This window comes from Anolis sagrei, chromosome 6 (genome assembly GCF_037176765.1).
Source record: "Anolis sagrei isolate rAnoSag1 chromosome 6, rAnoSag1.mat, whole genome shotgun sequence".
Lineage (NCBI taxonomy): Eukaryota > Metazoa > Chordata > Lepidosauria > Squamata > Dactyloidae > Anolis > Anolis sagrei.
The window spans coordinates 86,349,057-86,370,351 of record NC_090026.1 but is presented as its reverse complement, the minus strand read 5'-3'; the positions used below and the strand labels follow the sequence as shown (position 1 = coordinate 86,370,351).

Below are 21,295 nucleotides of genomic sequence, written 5' to 3'. Positions count from 1 at the left end.
ATACATTTTGACTGACTCTCAGGATAAATTGGTGACTGACACCAAAACATAAAAGTACTGTTGATGTTGATGAAGGTGCATCTTGTTGAAAGCAGAAAGAAACTTCTTCCGGTCATCTTAAAATTGCCACTGTAACAGCAGTATCACTTGATTGGGTTCACAAGTACAGGCTCAGAAGACAAGCAACTATCACAGTGAGCATTATGTTACAATGTATTGTCCAACATGGCATGAAATCATCAAAATTGTGAAGACAATCTCAATACCAGACATAAAAAACATATCACAAAGAGCATTGATTTTTTTTCAAAAGTAAGAAGCAGGAGCTTCAGAAAAGTAAGAAAGGGGGTTTGCAAAAGGCTAACTGATTGTAACAATGGAAATGCAATGATGGCCTCATTCAAAGTGTTTCAGTTAATTGCAAAAACTGGAAAACAACAGAAAATAGCTGAAGAACTTACATCATCTGTTGCACAAATCATGGTTTCTGCATTGATCAACCAATAATAAATAAGTAACAATAAAGTTGCTCTTATTTAGCCCATATATATTTGTGACTGTCTCTGTATTCCTTTGGTGGGACAGTAGTTGTGTTATGTTAGATATGAGAACAAGAGAAATCTTTTTGAGCACTTACTGTTCATTGCCCCATTGCACACTACAATTAAAGTATTTAACAGCTTAAACAAGTTTTTAACATCTCATGACATGGGTTGGTTGAAATGCTGTGGAATTAGAAACAGATGAGGCACAAGCAATGTCTGAACATTTTTCTGGACTTGTATCACAAATTAAGGAAATCATACCATTGGTGATTTGACACCATTGCCAAAGAATCCCCACCTGCTAATAAGATGTCAGCAAAACTAAAATAGAATGAATTGATGTAATTAAAGCATATATGAATAAATCAATGAAAATTGTTAATGTTTTAAAAAGAAAATCGCTGAATTAAAACATTTTGAGTAACTCTGCAAAGATATGGAAAGTGAACATCATTAATTTCTGTTACACTATGAAATTCATTAGCTACCACAAGTTAAACTTTTGCCTCATTTTGGGGAATTGAGAGACAAGATAAGACTATTCCTCACAGAGCAGCAATTTCACCTCAATGATCATTTGACAGATTTTTCCTTGTTAGTAAAATAGGCATATCTGTCAGATATCTTCACTCATTTATATATGCTTGACTTAAATCTTCAAGGAGAAAAGGGTACAATTTTTCAAGTTTAAGACAAGAGAAAAATAACGATGAAAAAAAATGTAATAATGGCATTTTTGCCTATTGGCCCAAAACTATGAGATGTCCTCATAGAAATATTCATAGGGTTCAGACAGTGTTCTTGAAAATTTCTGGGCTCACTTACAAGCAAATTTCCCAGAACAATCAAAGTGGGAATGGTTTTTGTAATGATATACAATGGGTCCTTGGTATCCATTGGAACTTGGTTTCAGGACCACCACCACCCCAAATGGAAACCAAAACCTGCACAACTCTCATTATATACAGTGTAATAGGTGTCCCTTATATGCCTCGCTGGATGCTGGAAACCCATCCAGGTTCTGTTGGTGGTTGTAACCACCTTTACGTAATATTTGCCTACAAAAACCTTATTAAAGTTGTGACAAGTCAAGAGGCAACCTGAAGGTACATACACAGGTATGAACAAAGTAGAGCTCGGGAGATGTTTGAACTATTAAAACAGAAGAAGAAATGAAGGGAAAAGGCTTTCTTGAAAAGTAGCATTTTAATTTGGTGCTCAAATGTGTCCAGCCTCAGGATCAAGCAGGATGGCATTCCACAACTGAATGCCACAACAGTGAAGCATCTGCCTTGTTCCACCACAATATGTATTGCATATACTAATGGTACATATTAATGCTAGTAATCACAGTTATATTTTATTTAATTGGTTAATAATATGATAGATGTTGTGTTTCACTTACAATTTTGTTATATTGGGCTTAACAGCTAAAATGTGTCTCCTGAGTTCTGACTCCACATTTTTCAAATGATGTATATAATTATTTTTAAAACAAATGAGAGCAGAGAATGATTTCTCTCACAAATACAACTGACCCTCTATATCTTTGGAATCTGTATCCCTTGACTCAACCACTCATAGCTTGAAAATATTCCCCCAGAGACAAATTCCAAAAGGCAATCTTGATTTTGCCATTTATAATAATAATAATAATAATAATAATAATAATAATAATAATCAACTGAAAAAGCTGACACAGTGTGAGAATTTAAAGATCAAACTGCAAAGACTTTGGCACAAGCCAGTCAAGGTGGTCCCAGTGGTGGCACACTAAAGACCTTGGCCTGTACTTAAACACAATCGGCGTTAACAAAATTACAATCTGTCAGCTGCAAAAGACCACTTTACTGGGATCTGCATGCATTATTCGCCGATACATTACATAGTCCTAGACACTTGGGAAGTGTCCGACATGTGATCCAATACAACAATCAGCATAGTGATCTTGTTTGCTGTGTACTAATCTTTTTGCGTTTCTAATAATAATTATTATTTTCTAATCTGTCCTGTTTCCTCAAAGGGGCTCAGGGTGGTTTCCACACAAAAAAGGTGGCAAACATTCAATGCCATTAATGAAAACACACAGACCAAATCAAACCAATAATACAATTACATCAATATAACTTATAATAACTAAGCAAGGTAAATAAATTAAAACAATAAAATTAATAAAAGCATAAGAATACATTTAGTACTAGTACATTTACATCATAATAAAAAATCTGACCACTAAATTGCATTAAAATTATGGGACAGTTTTTCTCATTTCCTTCTTCTGAAATATAGCCTACAGCACCTGGTATTTGTTGGCGGTCTCTCATCCAAATGCTGGCCCTGTTTAACTTCCATGATCAGATGAGTATTTAGGCCCTACAGGTTTCCTAAATTACATTTCTAATGCATATATAGCCTATATAGCATTCTTTCAGTTGCTTTGGAAATTCTAATAAATGTTAATAAAATAGCACTTACAGACTTTCCACAATTAAGCTGCCAAGATTACTGAAAAAAAACCTTAAGTCCCAGGGACTTCATGCCACCATTAATGTAAAATATATTCGTTAATTAAATTAATTAAAATGAGTGAAATGGCTTCCTGCCCTTTGAGCATGGTGAGAACATTAATATAAGACATTATTTAGCTGCACAATTTGAACAGTGAAACAAAATGGCAAGCCTAGTACTAGAATTTCACCAAGAGTTTCCTCTCAATTTTGTTATATACAAGTCTCCACACAAACACAGTAATAAAAACAAGTCACCAAGTATAAGCAAGAGGACATCATATGGTTGTCAGGGGAACCATCACACTGAATGTCTTACTTTTCGCGTATAAATCTCTGCAGTAAAGCTGCCTTAACATAGTGCTTTGCATTTAACAGACAAAGGTTTACAAATAGAAAACCACTTCAATGACAAACTGTTCTCTAAAATGCACTCTGGGCAAGTAAGCCTTCTAGCAACATAGCAAAATTCACAAATGCAGTATCACAGATGTGCAGTATAAGCCAATACAAAGGTAACTGGGAGAGGTCATACAGCCAGGCTTGAAATTGTGGAAAAGGAACAATGGTTATGCACTCAAGAAGCACTGCTACTTTACAGGCTCTGAAAATGGATGCCTTGTGTACTGGAAAAAGAGAAATGTTATTTATTCTTTGCTTCATTCTACATAGAAATACTCATTGTTATATGCCTTCAAGTCATTTCTGACTTTTGGTAACCCTAAGGAAAGTCTATCACTAGGTTTTCTTGGCAAGATTTATTAAGTGAAGGTTTGCCCTTTGCCTTCTTCTGAGGCTGAGCATGTAACTTGCCCAAGGTCACCAAAAGTGTATCCAATCTAGAATTTTAGGGCCCTTCCACACAGCCATATAACCCAGAATATCAAGGCAGAAAATCCCACAATATCTGCTTTGAAGTGGGATATCTGATTCCATACTGTCATACATTTCAGTTCAAAGCAGAGAATGTGGAATTTTATTCAGCTGTGTGGAAGGGTCTTTAGTTCAGCCCTCAAACCACTACATCACATGGCTCTAAACTATGAACTATTAACAACAAGGAATATAATGATGATGATGATGATGATTATTATTATTATTATGGTTATGATACTATTATTGTTGGAACAAGTATGTTTTGGAAAACAGCTTTCAGAATGTACCAGTCAATATGGTAGCTGGGAGATTCTGGATGTTGTAGGACAAAAAAGTATCAAAGTTGATCTTATAAACCCCTTTATTATTTATTATTTATTTATTTAAAACATTTATATTCTGCTCTTCTCACCCTGAAGGGGACTCAGAGCAGAGCACAGCACATACACAGCAAACATTCAATGCCTGGATACAATACATAAACATTAAAAAAATCAAAATATTAAAATACACCATTTAAAATAACACAATTTAAAACTGTCCTAGCCATAGAATAACAGTGCAGGAAGAGACCACTAGTCCAGTCTAAACCCGCCCCCTGCCATGAAGGCATTAATGTTATAACTGTGATCACAAAGATCAACTCACAATCACTTTATCTCTCACATACACATACACCTTAGTTTCAAATGATCTCAGGGGTGCCTGAAATCACTTACAATTCTCAGCACTACTAAGCCCATAGCTCTACATGAAAAAGCATTTCCCAAGTTATATTTCCTTTCATTTGAAGTCTAGTGAAGGAACTTAAGTGCAACAATGCCCTTCCCACCCTTTCCAATCTTACATTCTTCTATTTCCCAGGTTGCTCTTTTTAAACACAGTAGCAGCATTTTTGGAGATGAAGTGTTTAGCACTAAATCCCTTGAGATAATTTTAAAAAATGAACACACAAAATCAACATTGGGTGGGTTGAGAAGGGAAAAAGAGAATAGGACAGAAACATCCTATAAATAGAGAGATAAATTTGGAAAACCCACATAGAGCATCTCAGCCCTCATGAGAAGCAAATCTGTCAGTATTTTTAAAGTTCACCTTTCAGGTAGGAATGCAACATCACATGACTGGCAAAATGTCATCTGAATCTTTCTTTTTTAAAAGTAGGAAAATAGCAACAAATACTGCCACATTTTAACCTCTCAGGAAGACTCCATGTTTACACATAGTTGTATATCCCAGGCAGAAAAATAAAATAAAATAACAATTTCACTATACATCTCAAAATACCTTCTCAAGTTGTAAAACTATTTTCAAAGCATCACAGTAATCAAAGCTCATTCAATGAAATCAATGCAGAGATAAATGAGAAGCCTATTTAATGACATTATCCAGAAGTCATGCTAACTGATTCAAAGGAATGTTGGCAAAACCCATTTAAAACTAACTTTTTTAAATACAGTAAGCCCATGTATTACATGAGAGAGCCATTCCAGGGCCCTTTGTGTAATATATGATTTTGCATAATATGGAACACAGTTTTCTTACCTTAAATCAATGAAAACCTGGGTTTCTGCACTTTGGCATGACTTTAACTCCCCAACCCCGTGCTTTCCCTGGGGGGAACTCTACATGCCATCCCATTAACTATTGGGGTGGCATGCAGCCACCTGGAAACCACCCAGAACTCCCACACACACACACACACGTGCGCAAAAGTACCCAGCCATCATTATGATCCTCCTTGCACACTCCTAATGTGTCATTTCCTTTCACCAGGAGGGTGAAAGGACTGTAACAGTGGCCAGGTACTCTTTTTTTTTTTTTACTTTAAGGTCTTCTTTTGGGTTTATGGGGGAAGGCTGGATACCCTCTTGGCTTTTCAGGCTCCTGGAGCCCAAACAACTGAGATGGCTGTGTGGATTGAGCCCAGGGATAGCATGACATGGTTCCCGAGCCCAATTCACATAAGGCTCACACTTTGTAAGACCTGGATCTCACCTAAGATCTGATTCTTACCAGGTGTCTAATTAATTCAGAACAAAGCAGGGAAAACCTGCTTTATTCTGAATTAGTTAAACCCCTGGCAAGAACCCTGCTTTGTTCCAAATGCATTCAGTTTTACTGGAGGCATCATTTGGACACTTCTGGTCAAACCATGATAGGTCTCAATTTTAATGGGTCCCTGCTGAAATCTTTCCACGATATTGCTAGTAGAGTTGATACCTAACTGCCCCTAACATATTTTGGACCATTTTCCATACACAATGCATTATAACGGTATATTTTAATCTGTGTAGAACTAAGTAGTATCAAGAATTCCACCTGGTGGTTTATTTATAAACATGCTCCTCTCCAAGAATTAAGGGGAAATGCCAGGGTGATACATGCATCAGCATGCTCTTTAGAAGTTTTGCCAAGAGACAAAATTAGCAGGGAAGATGATCAATATGCTGTGACAAGGTGGAAGAACTTACATTAATCCACTAGACAAATCATTTTTGCAATGTAGAGGAAGGTTAAGAACAAATGGTTGAGATAAACTAATAGTAGAAGGTATCTTTCTCAGTTTGTATGATGCATCAGGGAATAGCTGCAGCCAGGGTAGAGATATGCAAGCCACCAGAATCCATCGGATAAGAAGGCCCCAGTCAGGAAAAGCAACTCCCTCCTTTGTTGCTCCCAGGATTGTGTGTTTACAAGTTTTATCTTTGCTTTGATGTTGCTGCAATCACATGTCTCCTACTCCATGCCTACCCACCCACTCACTTAAAACTACTAGAACAATGGAACAGGTATAGAATTGTGGAGTGTGGGTATGTACCAAGTATCCAGTAGGCCTTGGCCAATCAGGAAGGAATAACAAAAACCACCAATGGAAGCCATACATGGAAAACAGGGGAAATAAAACAGCCGATGGGAGTAGGATTCACAGAATCCAATGTGGCTGTGTTTTGCAAATCAAAATTGCTAATTTCAGATCAGCATTAGAGATGAGGATGAAGATCAACCTGAATTTTCACAGCATTCAAAATTATTCTTTCTGAAGTATTACATTCCAATAAAATTGGAGTATTCAGGATGCATTTCAAATATAGTGAAAGCTAGGTAGTTCGATCAAAAAAATACCTTCCCAGGGATCCTGTGTTGTCAGAATCACTTTCTATCACCAAAACTGGTCACTAGTTCGATGTTGAAAACAAAAACTGTGTATATATGGACAAAATTCTTTATCGCATATATGTTGACCAAATATATGCTTCGCTCTCACTTCACCCCCTCCACACTTTCTTTCACTATAGTATTCTGACATTGGTTAAATAAATACATCTATGACCTTGGAAGACAATAATATTCAATCACCACCTCCACATCTCTAACTTTGTGGAGATTTGTACAAAGCAACAGACTGGGAAATTGATTGAAGACATCACCTTATTCACCTCATTATCATCTTGGTGCTGGCAGCTGCACATTGACAGCACAAAGATGTTGAATAGCTAGAGTAGGTCATATTTCATCATTCATCTTAGTCCACTAATCTAGAGGTAAAGTACGAAAACATAACTTGTCAACATGAAATAACAAGCACCATTGTAGGAGATGGATAGAAACATACCTGTTTCATACTGGATACTCTAAATAGATTAGATTAAGTGCATGTAAGTTCTATAATTACTTTTGAATAAGAAAAAAAAAGCATCCACTCAAAATAGTAATCCAAGTCATGCAATACTCCAGATGTAGTTGGAATGCAACCCCAACAGCCTTAGCCAGCACAGTCAATGATGAAAAATGTTCAGAGCTGCAAATTATAAGCATTGCAGAGAGGTAGTGTGACTCCCAACCCTTGTTTAAAAGGAAGAGAGTTATTTTGTGTAATAAAAATTCAACTGGTTCAAAAATTACTGACAATATCATCTCAGTACACAACTGTCTCCCTCTGTGGACCCACATGTCTTGGCACAATACTACAATAAAGTTATGTGAAACAAGCAAAGATGATTTTACTAATAGTTTATTTCATTCCCCTCCCATTTCCCTTTCCTGTATGCTGATTTAGGCAAGGATTTTGGAAGGGGGGAGATATATATGTGTGTGTGGCTCATTCATGACATACATGTTTCTTTCTTCCTTGAGTATACAGAAAGGTTGGGACTTATTTATGAGGTGGTAAAAGGTTGAGGTGGGATTATATATTATTTGGTATTTGTTAGTTTTTCAACTTCATTGGAAGACAATATAGAAGCCTGAAGTACCATCTTGGTATTTAGGTACAACATGATCATATACTTATTCCTGTGCGGAGTTACATCAGAGGAAGCACTGGGATGTTCTGACACAAACCGGCACTTTTTAGAGTGTCAGAAAAGCTAGGTAACTAACATGTGTGGTTGCATCACATTAGGTGACTCACCAGGTTAACCGAAGGGGGAAATGGTCCAGACCCTTGTTTACAAACTGAAAGAAATTGCCCTTTAGTCACCTCATAAAGTAAATGGTGGTAACCCCCACACCACAACTTGAACATGTAGTGTGAAAAAATGGTACCTTTGAGTTTCACTTTTTTACAAAGTCAATAACATTATTCCCCTTAGCCCACGAAATGGACTTTGTTGCAGGTAAATATAGTTACTGCAACAATTATTTCCAGGTTCTGCTAATGATGTGCCTGTCGGCATAATAACCTATATTTTGACCCATGAAATCTGCATGCTGCCATTCTGTCACATTACTAACCCCATAAGCAAAGAAGAGTCCTGAGGCACAGGCAAGTGCTTGGAAATAATTGGTTGAAAATAATTACTTTTCTCAGTAAGTACAACTAAGCATAGTGTGTTTATGGCTATAACTTAACAAACAATTCCATTCTATTGAAATATAACTATTTTTAGTTACTTTCAAAGAGTCCTCAGCTAAATTATGGTTGATGAATATCACATGGATCAAGAACTAATCTGTTTTGTGCTGATGAATCAAAATCATATGTTTTTTATTCAAGTAAAATATAACCATGTTTTTTCCCCTTTGGAAATCCTTTTTTTTCTCTTATGGAGAAAACAATTAGGAAATTGTTAGGAAACAGATCCAAACATAACGTTTTAAGAATGCTCCCTGCAGCATTCCCTTCTTCCAAAGTATAGCCTTGGTGATTGCATTTTCCCTAAAAATATCACATAACAAACAGCTCCCACCCTACGATGCTTTTTTGTGTGAACTAAAATATAAATTAAAATTGTACAGGTTATTTCAATGACATCTCTCTCTCACCCGCCCTATATATATTATTTGCAATTTCTATTGAACATGCAATTTGAGTAAGAAAAATGACTGTGGCTTCCCTTACAAATAAACTTTTATGAAATCACACCAAATAACAAGTCTGCAATATTTAAAAAGACTTACAAAGAGAAGCAAACAGTTTTTAAAAGAAACACTGTGTCACCAGATTAGTTTAAATTCTAGTAATAGTTACCATTACGTTTCAACATCCCAGAATTGCACTAGGAATTATTGAATAATTATGCCAAAACATTTAATTGTAAATGAACTTGTCTGGTATAATGTTATTGATATCAAAGCTAAATAAAGCCCAAGCAATGCACAGCACCAACAAAATGTATATGAGTGGAAATTATGTTTATTCACTGCTCTTTCCTTCCTCTCAAAAAAGATTAAGGGTTCTCAAATGCAGCTGGGTATAATTATAAGATGTTAAAGACAAATATTCATGTATTAATTGCAATTTTTGAATGGCTCAATTAATGTTGAAATTTTAGCATGCAAGCTTTCAGGGTTTTACTGTAAATATCACAATTTGTAGCATGTATGTAGTTCAGCTTAAATTATGCCTATTGAAGAGGTCTTTAAGACCTTTTCCAGATAAACTAATCATAACATAGCTATCTCTTGTCGGCAAATGTGATTGTCTTCTAAGGGAAAAGCCTTGGCAGTGGGTCCATAAGTGACTGTAGAAACCTGTTAAAATAGAATAACTTTATGTCATTGTACATTGTACAATGAAATGAAAAGCCATTCCCAATCACTTTACATATGTACAATTACAAAACAAAGCACTCATCTTTCCACATTCTAATCACTATTGTACAATCCCTAATCAATGCCACATCAATGTGAAAATCATTGAGTTCAATATAGTCACAACTCTAGGATAAAAGCTATATCTCAACCTATTTGTTCTTTTTTTATCATCCTATACTCTCTGCCAAATAATAATAATAATTGGTAATAATTCCAAAAAAAAGGATATCCAAGGTGAGATGGATGTCAGAGTTTTATCATTTAAGTAACAAGTAGTGTAAAGATCAGAGCAGCAAGCGATAAGAGTCAAACCACCTGGCTAGCATTGTGTAATTACAGCCAGGATGAAGTAACTAGTGGGGTAATAAAAGAGCAAAAGGCTACTCCAAGTTGAGATATTGGAAGGAGTTGGAAGGTTGGAGTTCTGAGAGGCTTATGGCTTGAGAAGATGAAGGTTAGAGGATCAAGAAGAATTGGACTACAAAACGAGCCTGTTGCAAGTCTCCAGTTATGTAGAAGTATCACAAAAGAAGGCTGGAGAAGTATTCCAGTCTTCAGCCACTGTAAATGGACTCTATATACGTTTCTGTATGAAGTCTGCTGCAAAGACAAAGTTTGCTCCTTGGTCGAAGGGGAAAAGCTTCTGTGACTGTTTGTGAACTTACTTAGTTACTTAGGCGATCCCTCGTTGTCCGAGGATGATGGTTCTCCAAGATCAATGTCCTGCCGGTGGGTCCGTAGGTGACTGTGGAATCCTATTCTTGATCTGCATCTTCTCCCACAGTGAGGGCATTGCTTTCCAGATGGGTGGCGGCCCCGGTCGGGTCTGGCTTGACACGCCTTCCTCTTGGCACGTTTTTCTCTTTCACCCTCCATTCATGCCTCTTCAAATTCTACAGCACGACTGGTCACAGCTGACCTCCAGCTGGAGCGCTCAAGGGCCAGAGCTGCCCAGTTCTCAGTGTCTATGCTAGAGTTCTTAAGTTTGGCTTTGAGCCCATCTTTAAATCTTTAAATCACCAACATTCCATTTTCCATTCTTGAGTTTGGAGTAGAGCAACTAGTTTGGAAGATGGTGGTCAGGCATCCGGACAATGTGGCCGGTCCAGCAGAGTTGATGGTGGAGGACCATCACTTCAATGCTGGTGGTCTTTGCTTCTTCCAGCACACTGACATTTGTCCACTTGTCTACCCAAGAGATTTCCAGGATTTTCCAGAGGCAGCACTGATGGAATCATTCTAGGAGTTGCATGTGACGTCTGTAGGCAGTCCATGTTTCTCAGGCATACAGCAGGGCTGGGAGGACAATGGCTTTATAAACAAGCACCTTAGTATCCCTATGGATGTCCTGGTCCTCAAACACTCTCTGCTTCATTTGGAAAAAAGCTGCACTTGCAGAGCTCAGGAGCTGTTGAATTTTGGTGTCAATGTTGACTTTGGTGGAGAGGTGGCTGCCAAGGTAGCGGAAATTGTCAAAGCTTTCTAATGTTACACCATTAAGCTGTATTTCTGGCATTGGAGAAAAAATGGCTGGTGACTGCTGGAAGAGCACTTTGGTTTTCTTGATGTTCAATGACAGGCTGAGCTTCTCGTATGCTTCTGTGAAAGTGTTTAGAATGGCTTGTAGGTCGTCTTCTGAATGCGCACAGATTATGTTGTCATTAGCATATTGGAGTTCTATAACAGATGTTGTTGTAACCTTAATTTTGACTTTTAGTCTGCTGAGGTTAAATAGCTTGCCATCTGTCCGATAAATGATTTCCACTCCGGTGGGAAGCTTCCCATCAACAAGATGAAGTATCATAATGATGAAAATGGAAAATAAAGTTGGGGCAATAACACATCCCTGTTGGACACTTGATTCCACCTTAAATGGGTCACTTTGGGAGCCACTGCTGTCCAAGACTGTTGCCATCATGTCATCATGGAGGAGCCACAGAATGTTCACAAATTTGTTAGGGCACCTGATTTTTTTGGAGAAGGGTCCAGAGAGTGCTGCGATTCACTGTGTCGAATGCCTTTGCACGGTCAATGAATGCCATGTACAGAGGTTGATTTTGTTCCCTGCATTTATTTATTTTTTTGGAGCTGTCGTACAGTGAAGATCATGTCCACTATTCCCCTGGAGGGGTGGAAGCCATTCTGGGATCCTGGGAGGGTGTCTTCTGAGAGGGGTAGAAGGCAGTTTGCAAGGATTCTTGTGAAGATTTTCCCAGCGGAGGTTAGAAGGGAGATACCTCAATAGTTTCTGCAGCTAATCAGATTCTAAGTTAAGAGTGCTGCGTAGAAAGGGAACTCTTAAAGATATTAAAAGATTCCAGTTTAAAATTTATGTATGGAACCAGTTCTAAAGCAATTCAAGTTTGAATTACCAACTCTGTAACCGACAAGAGCTTAACACATTACTGCAACCATTAAGCTTATTTTGCCAATTTAAGTCAATAAACAACATTTTCCTGTGTTCAACCAACTGATGTCTCTGTGTGCCTTTCATGCATTTCATTAAAGGAGGTAGCCTGTGGAAGTCAAATAATTGTTAGCAGCATATATAAACTTTAAGAAATATAAAGGGCCAGCATCCTCTTCATTTTGGTGGTAACCGGTGGGATATCTAAGATTGGTGGGATAACTCTAATTGGGAGTCCCCAGTTCTTTACAGTAATCTACTATAAGCCCCATGGTCTTCTTGATAAGAACCAAATTATTGTCCCTGCACCATGAGAGTAGTCAATCCACCTTATCCCAGTAGGCAGACTCATCCCCTTCAGAGATAAGCCCCATCACTGGGGCTTATCATCTGCAAATTTAACAATATAGCTGAAATATGTTAAGTCATGGCCAAGAAAAAAAAAGCATTCCTCCAGACATGTGTCAGCTAGCACAGGCACGGAGGTGTTACTTGCTCAGTGTGGAGGCTGGACTAAGTACAACATGTCCAGCTGGGTCACAGTGACAAGCCTAGAGGTCATTTCCTGGGCTGATACAGAAATTCGCCTAAAGAGGGGCCAATAGGCTATGCTGTATAAGCTGGAAGCCATATTACTTCATTCTCTTTCTGAAGTCTCTCTTGATTGTCTATCTGTGCTGTGAGTATTTGCTTTTAAATGGCTAAATGTTTAAGCAACTGGAACAAGAAATAAATATTGCCATCTAGGTTGCTTGATAGAAGAAACAGTTTCAGGGTGTTTGATTTAAAGTCAGCAACAGAGAGATAGATAAGACGCAGCAGATGAAAAGCAGTCTGGCTAAATGTGTGCATGCCCCAGCAAATGTTTGTTTCTGAGGCTGTAGGTTAATCCAGAGGTCGGATGAATCCCATGTGCCTTGGGGACTCTTGACAGATATTACTATAGTGAATGGGAATGCCATCATATGTGTATTCTGGATCCAGGACATAGATTTCTAGATGGATGGTGGTCCTGACAAGGGATTGCTTGACATGCCTTCCTCTTAGAGCATTTCTTCCTTTCACCCTCTATCCCTGCCTCTTCAAAATCTACAGCACTGTTAGTAATAGCTGACCTCTAGTTGGAGTGCCTGAGGGCCAGGCCTTCCCAGTTCTTGGTGTTTATTCCACATTTTTTAAGGTTAGCTTGAAATGCATCTTTTAAATTCTTTTGCTGTCCACCAACATTTTGTTTCCATTCTTGAGCTGAGAGTAAAGTTGCTGCTTAGGGAGATGATGATCAAGAATTCAACAATGTGGCCAGTCCAGCAAATAAAAAAAATATCCATGGAGAAAGTAACATAGACATTTTTGGACAAAATGGATAACTAGAATGATTGTTTTTTTATCAATATTATAGTGTTAAACATAGGATATGGTACCACAATTCAATTTGATTCAGGAATTTTGAAATGGGCCTACTTTGGCTGCTGATCTGGATCCAATAAGAATGCCAAATACTGAACTCAGATTCAGACTAGAGGATCTCTAGTCATCAGCTACTGATTTGAACTGGTAAACTAAAATTGTCTCTAACTGTTGAAGTAAGTTAAAACTTAAAGAAAAAAAAAAACAAAAGCTGGTTCTAACTGCTTGGTTTTAGTAATTCATTTCACACACACACACACACACACACACACACACACCGGAGCATCAGTTAGCTAAATATAATAAAGTTTAACTAAGACTTATAGTAATGATTATGAGAATAGTATTGGGTACTTTTAGCACAACTGCATTGAAATGGATTATATGGCAGTATAGATGAGGCATAAGCCTCTTGCAGGGATGGGAGACTGAGGACTGCTGTTCCCATCCTCCTTTGTCTCTGCACTGTGACTCTTGACCCTACAGCTTGACTGCATTGACTTTTCTTCTGCCCTGCTTGAGCATGTTTGTTTGGTGCTACTGCTGAAGGCACTGCAGCAAACTTCTGGTTCTGTAATATTTTTGATAGTTTCTCATTTGCTGCCTGCAGTGAACACTGATAAGACATTTCTGCTGGGATAATATTAGTTCATTTGCTGCACACAATGAAGACAAATAGCTATCCTGGAATTCTTTGTACACCAAAAATGATCCCAGAGAGCACTTTGCCTTTGGTGTGGTGACTCCTAACCCTCCGTCTAACAGTAACAACAGAAACAACTGAGGCTGGGAAGAAAATGGGTATTACTACTTTGAACACAGACAGATTCATTCAACAGAAAACAAACAGAGGTTTAGGGTAGTCTATTCAACAAGACAAAATAAAATGGAAGAAAAACTCACTGACAACCTAATCATATGGGCTGCCAGAACACACCAGCCCACACCCCGCGTCACCTGGCTTCCCTCCTACCTCATCCCACAGGAGGAAGCATCCGCTGCCTGGCTTCCCCCAGTTGATTCCATCTGAACATGGAAACCTCCTGTGCTGCCACCATGATGGCATATGTCATATTCTCTATAGTTTTATGACTGAGCCCTGCCAAAAGTAGTTCTGTATCATGAGATTGAAACTATACTGATGTTTAATGATTTGTGTTACAATTGTTTTTAATTGCCCTATACTTGTCTCGTGATGTTTTTTATTGATGTTGTTCACCGCTTTGAGTCGCCTGAGGGCTGAGAAAAGCGATATATAAATAAAGTAAATAAATAATTATATATAGAGAGGATCCTGTGTATGCCGCCAAAAGTTACCCTGTCTGATGAGGTCATTAGACTAAGTAACACCACTCACCACAGATATTTCACAATCTGCTACTAATATAGAGTGAGACACAGCAGAATAAATTGACTATATGGTTGTATAGAGTTCTGGTGAGATTACTATCCATTGTACTTTAGACAGTTACTCTCTTCATAAAATCATCTAATATCTTCTTTATCTTATCATGTTGGAGATATGCTGCATAACTTTTGCCCACTCATTTTTGACATCTTTGACATCAAATCTCTATATTGGACAGATGTCCACCAGACTGTGCCATTTTGTTTCAGAACTCTGGAACTGGTATAAATCAGTCCCAATTCACTTCTAAACAATTCATTTTGCTTTTCAGGAGTTGGTCAAAGTGGCTGATTTGTGCATCTTCTTTTTCACTTCAGCTCAGTTTATATACAGCCCTGCAATATGGTTCCCATGGTGCAACAGTTATAGGTGGCACCAATTTTTCCAAGCAGATGATATGGTCATACCCCAGTACTCACAAACTATGGCACATATGGGGGCGTGGGGGGTGGAGCAGGTATAACATTGCAATTAAAACGGCATCTCTTCTAAATGCCATATCATTTTCAGTTAAAAATATACCACTACAGCATGAGTCCAGCCTGGAAATATTCTCATCCAAATGCTTTTCTCACAAGATCCAGCAATTTCTATGTGATAATCTCATATATAAGTCAAAGACAGTTTTCTATGGATTTTGATATGATTCATGGGGAAAGAAGTACAGTCAATCCATGGAGAGGGGGAAACAGCAATGCAGACTTAGGAGGCCAGCCACCACTCACCCCCCCCCCCCCCCCACACACACACACATGTTTAAAAAGTCCAAAAGAGGTGCCATTGTGGAGAGATTAGAGGGGGGCTGGACTTCTTTAAGGTTACCTCAATTAAGCAGTTAGAATCATGGAATCACAGAGTTAGAAGACACCACAGGGACCATCTAGTCCAGCTCCAACTTTTTTGACTTACACAGGGTTTGCTGCTCTTGAAAGGAGGTGCTTTATTCAGAGGAAATACCATCAGAAATCAGTTATTCTTAAAGCAGTCAGTTCGTTACACTTGTTAAAATCATTTAAACTCTTATTGCTGTTAGTCCTTCAATGTATGTGTGATTTTCTGGGCATTGTAAGGAAAAAGGAGACAAACACTTCAAGGAACTTGCCATTTTGGTTTTGACAATGGTAAAGACAAGGAAAAGAAGGCATAAAGGAAATTGAGATATACACATAAAAGGATATGTTCTATATCAAATAAGCCTCAGGGTGACAAGATACAAGCGGAAAGGGGCCTTTGATCTATTCTAGAAGTTGTGTAGTTAAAATGGAAATTGGTGAGAGACAGCATGGGTAGTGGTTTGAGGTTTGGACTACATCTCTGGAGAACAGCTTTTCAATCACTGATCAGTGTGGAAACCCACTGGATGACCTTGAACAACCCACATTCTCTCAGAAGGAGGCAAAGACAAACACTTCTGAACAAATCTTGCCAATAAAACATCATAATGTCAAATAATAACAACATATGCTGCATAGCTATTAAATGACCATATTCCCTGCCCTCTTTGGTCATCCTAGTAAGCAGAGCTTTTAAAAGCCTTCCTATGAGGTGATTTCTTTTCATCCAAAAAGCAATTGTTTGGTTAATATATCATTAAATAAGGCACATGCCTACTTAGATTTTTTTTAATGGCTTGCATATATTTATATTTGTATGAAGCATTTGAGAATGCTAATGTTCATGTAATGCAAACATTTCATCCATTTTGAGCCATTATATTTCTCTGTACTTCCAATTACATTCTCTGTAAGTACACTCTACACGAGACAAATTATTATGTAAATGTATTTGCAGTTCAGGATTGTGCTAAATAATTGCTAACAGAAATGTATTATTTAGCTGCAGGCTATCTTGCTACATTAGAATTAAAAAGTAACTGTTGCTATTTCAGCAATGGCAAAAATCACCAGGCTGATGTCAACATCAGTTGGCTTGCCTTTATCATGGTTTCAAAGTAAATTTACATCTCAACCTTGCTTGCTGGTAGAAGGAAAGTTATTTATTTATAGTATGATAGAAATTACCACAACGATTATTAGTTTAATGACATGGAAAAAAGTATTAAGTTGGTTTTGATTTTTTTTTAAAAAAAACTACATTTATGTGGATATTGGGTTGCCATTTTATTATACTTAGAATAACATTGTTTGTGAAAACCAGATGATAAATTAACCAGTGGGTGATATCAATCAAAACTCCCAATAAGATAAAACAAGTCTTGTTTATCTACCTATAAATAACATTGATACACATAATTGTAAATGCCACGAATGGCAAGCACTATCTCTCCAAGACAACATTTCTCCAGCACAGAATGCTTTTCTAATTGAATGTGTGCTACAATTCCACTGGGAAAGAGAAATGGTGCCTTAAAATCAACCAAAACTGTGTATAATCCTAACCATTTCAGATATCTGAAGAATCTATGTCACCATTAGCAATGCGCTAGAAACTGCCAATGCTAAAACCAAATGTATCTACTGCTGAACATTATGGGAGGTTACCAAAGCATGTTGGAATATTACTGAGATCACAGGAGGTTTTTGAATTTATAGTCCATTTTTGCACACTTCTAACACACAATTATTAAATACTACATGCATACAAACTGAAAACTGCTATTTATACATTGTGGTTGGGCAGAGAGTTGCTGGACTGTAATTTCCAGTAGCCTGAGCCACTTGGAATATTGGAAGCTGGGGTTTAAATGCCTAAAATAACAGTAAAAGCTGGAATTTTAGGCCAGGTGATACTGTAATTTACTAAGTCATTGCTCTATTATGATATGTGCTAACAATTAAAGGAATAAGAATGACACCTGGAGAACATTCATTAGTATACTTCATTAGTGGAAAAATAGACAGTTTTAAAGGTTGTTGATGCAAGTCTTTCCTAAATCAACATTCTTGCTTCACATTTAGCTACAAAGGGAGTAGAATCACTATATGGATTCTTTCCAATCTAGATTTTGGCAAAACGTTGACACCTAGTGCTCATCTACACCAAACTGTTTCATCCAGTGGAACAGCCCCAGACCTGGCATTGACTGTTCACATGACTGGAGAGGGCATCTGCTCACCCGAAATGACATACACCTCATCTCCATGTTGCCATTAGCACTATTTCTATCTGGCCATGGTCTCCAGCAAATCCTAGCCATTACAAGAGTGCCTATGCAACCAGCACAAAGGAAGGGGGATTTCCCATCTTCTGTCACAGATGCCCTATTTGGCACAATCACGAAGAAGGAGGGGAGTTCACCTTGTCACTTGGGTGCTTCTACTGATGTGAAATAGCTGGTTAATGAGAGTACAGAGAGAGCGAAGGTGTCAGTATCTAATGTAGACAGTGTATTGGGCCAAATTAGACCCAAACTAACAGTCCAGACTGCCTCAAAGCCAGAGGATTCTCAGGAGTTTCGAGAAAACTCTGTAGTATTCCCTAACTTTGTCTGCAAAAAGCAGAAAATGGGGGTATTCACAAGAGGTTGAAGTATCAATCAAATAAATTTGGGGGGAGGGGCTTGATAGTGTAAACAAGCCTAAAGGTGTTCTGGTTGCTTTGATGGTTGATTCTTGAAAAATTGATGTCAAGAAAAATAAAGATCTACGCATTCTACTTGACTTCCCTGTGGTTTTTGATACACTTGACTTTGGTATCCTCTGAAATTTCTGCCTAGGAATGGCCTGGATTCCAACTGATCTGAAACAATTGATCTGAAAGCTGTTGCTTGCAGGCCCTGTTTGACCAATTAGTCACTGGCCTTAATATTTTATCCTGTATTATATATTATTTGATATCTACATGAAAGAATGACAAAAGTTCATCTATATACAAATCATGCCTTGTATAATCCCACAGAAATTAGCTTGAAAGTTCCATATTGTTGCACAGTTATTGATTCTGTTCCTCAGAAATAAATGCCACTGAGGTCAGTAGGATTTACTCTCAGGTGCATGGAGTCAAATAGAGGGCAGCTAAAGTGGATGTACTATTAAGTAAATATATATGTATGAGTATATTGTTAATATACTTTAGTATTATATCTAAACCATATTCACACATTCTCACTCCCCTGAAAAAGGGATAATAAAAATTGTCTCTCTGTTCCTTAGCCATGAATCATTGAAATTTTCTCTGCTGAAAAGGACTATGAAATTAATTCTAAACACATGACTGTTTAATTCTACTTGATGATTACTACATCACTAATCAAACTGAAAACCATCCAGAATGTAAAGATATGATTACTGCTTTTCTGAGATTAAAAAAAGCCTAAATATTAATCAGACCTTAAGGACAAATCTTTAGCTATTCTCAAAACTCCTAATGAAGCACCTGCATTTTGCAAGGAGGAAAATAATAATTATTAAAGCCTATGAGTTACAGAAGGTGCTCTGATTACCCAAAGATTTTTTTCTTCAGTCTCCTGTAATCAAGTTAATTATTGCATGCAATAACTCCTATAAGGATCACACTATATTTAACAAAGTAGGCCTTATGCAGGAGTGCTTATTAATTATCACAGCTCCTTTCAAAACTCTATAGCTTGTTAATATTTCATTCTTTAAGGAAATGTCTGCTACTTCAAAAAAATTACAATCATTTCTGTTGCCTAAGTTAAATTTTAGTTTCATTGTAAAAAAGAGACCTCAGCATGACTCCTTCTCTGGAAAGAACTGGAAAATTGTGTCTCTCAAGGTGATGTGGGACTTCACACTCAAAAGAGACTTCTAAATGTTAAGGAAACATGCACTTCAGTCTCAGTTTCAGGAATGCATCCTAGCAGTCAATTAAACGTTTGTACAGATAGGTGCATTTTTTTTCTATGGCTGTTACAAACTTCTAATATATATATATGGTAAGCATCCAAGACACATTGCCTACATTTCATGTGGCAAAATGTTATAGCTGTCTATAAGCAAAAGCTAGATAAGGACAATGTCCTGCTGAATAGTCATAGATGATTCTTCATGTCATTTTGATTGACAATAATGTGTGCCTACTGCGACAGAGAGGTTAAGGGAATGTTCTAAAACATTTCCATGCGCCCATTCAGAAAGGTTATTCATAATGCATAAATGCTTTCAGAAAAGCATTCTAAAAGCTTACAGGCCATATGTTATCATCAGATCTGCCAAATGGGTGGCAGAAACAGTAATTTACTCACCTGTTTATTGTACTTGTCAGCTGTCTCTCTGCTTAATTAAGGATTTACTGGTAAGCTTCCATCCTCGGAAGAAATTTTAGTCTCAAGGTGCACGCACATATCTTTCAAGCCTCCCAAAGAGAGTATTTGTTTCCTACAAGAGAAAAACAAGAGTGGTTTTTACTGTGCTTTGGTCCATTGTATGTCTGTATACACACTGTGCAAGTATCTAAGACCTGGGGTTAATATGCCAAGCATGGGAACCACAGCACCATCCAGATGTTTCTATTGCTTAGCACTCACCAAGGTCCCCTGCCCTTTTTAAGTAACAAAAACAGATGTTTTTTTTAAAGCCAGGGCATAAGCCATTTTGCTATTTCCTTTCCTTGGGGTGTATCTTGGCCTTAAGAAAAGTTAGATCTGTAGGGAGAGAGATGTAGGTTGCTGCTGTACTTCCCAAAGTTTGGCTCAACTGTTGCTCTTGTGACAATGTTTGTCACTGTTAGTCTCCAACATTCATCAATGCTAGGTAAAATGAAGGGCAGAAGGGGTTGGGGACATTCCATTTTCATTTTGGAGCATATCTAATTAAAACATCCAGAATGCCAATATATAGGACTTCATCAGTTTTATCCTAAGAATTCATGTGTTATCCGTGATTTAGCTCATAACGCTCACATAAACATATTCTAAATGTGGGAAGTGATAACAGTTTAAAGCTAAAAGGAAAAATGTAATTACAACCCAAAAGCAAAGAATTTCAGACACAGACCAACCCTTCATTCATACTTATTCTGAACATGAACACATGTCTTCAAACTAGTGCCATCATACAGATAAAAGTTGATGAGTCAACTCAACATTCATCTCTGCTTATGCTGTTAATAGCATGTTGACAATGGAAACTCACAGGGGGAAGACTACGCTGACAGCCAGTTTCTTAATCCAGCATTCCAACTA

General features: G+C 37.6%; 1 protein-coding gene across 5 annotated transcripts in view; it reads right to left on the bottom strand.

The window, feature by feature from the left end:
• ZNF385D (zinc finger protein 385D) overlaps window positions 1–21,295 on the bottom strand; it is a 460,114-nt gene that overhangs the window by 404,759 nt on the left and 34,060 nt on the right. For all 5 annotated transcript variants that reach the window (XM_060781941.2, XM_060781939.2, XM_060781936.2 and 2 more), the window contains exon 2: window positions 20,357–20,489. The gene's annotated coding sequence lies outside the window, so the exon portion shown is untranslated. The remainder of the gene's footprint in view (window positions 1–20,356; window positions 20,490–21,295) is intronic.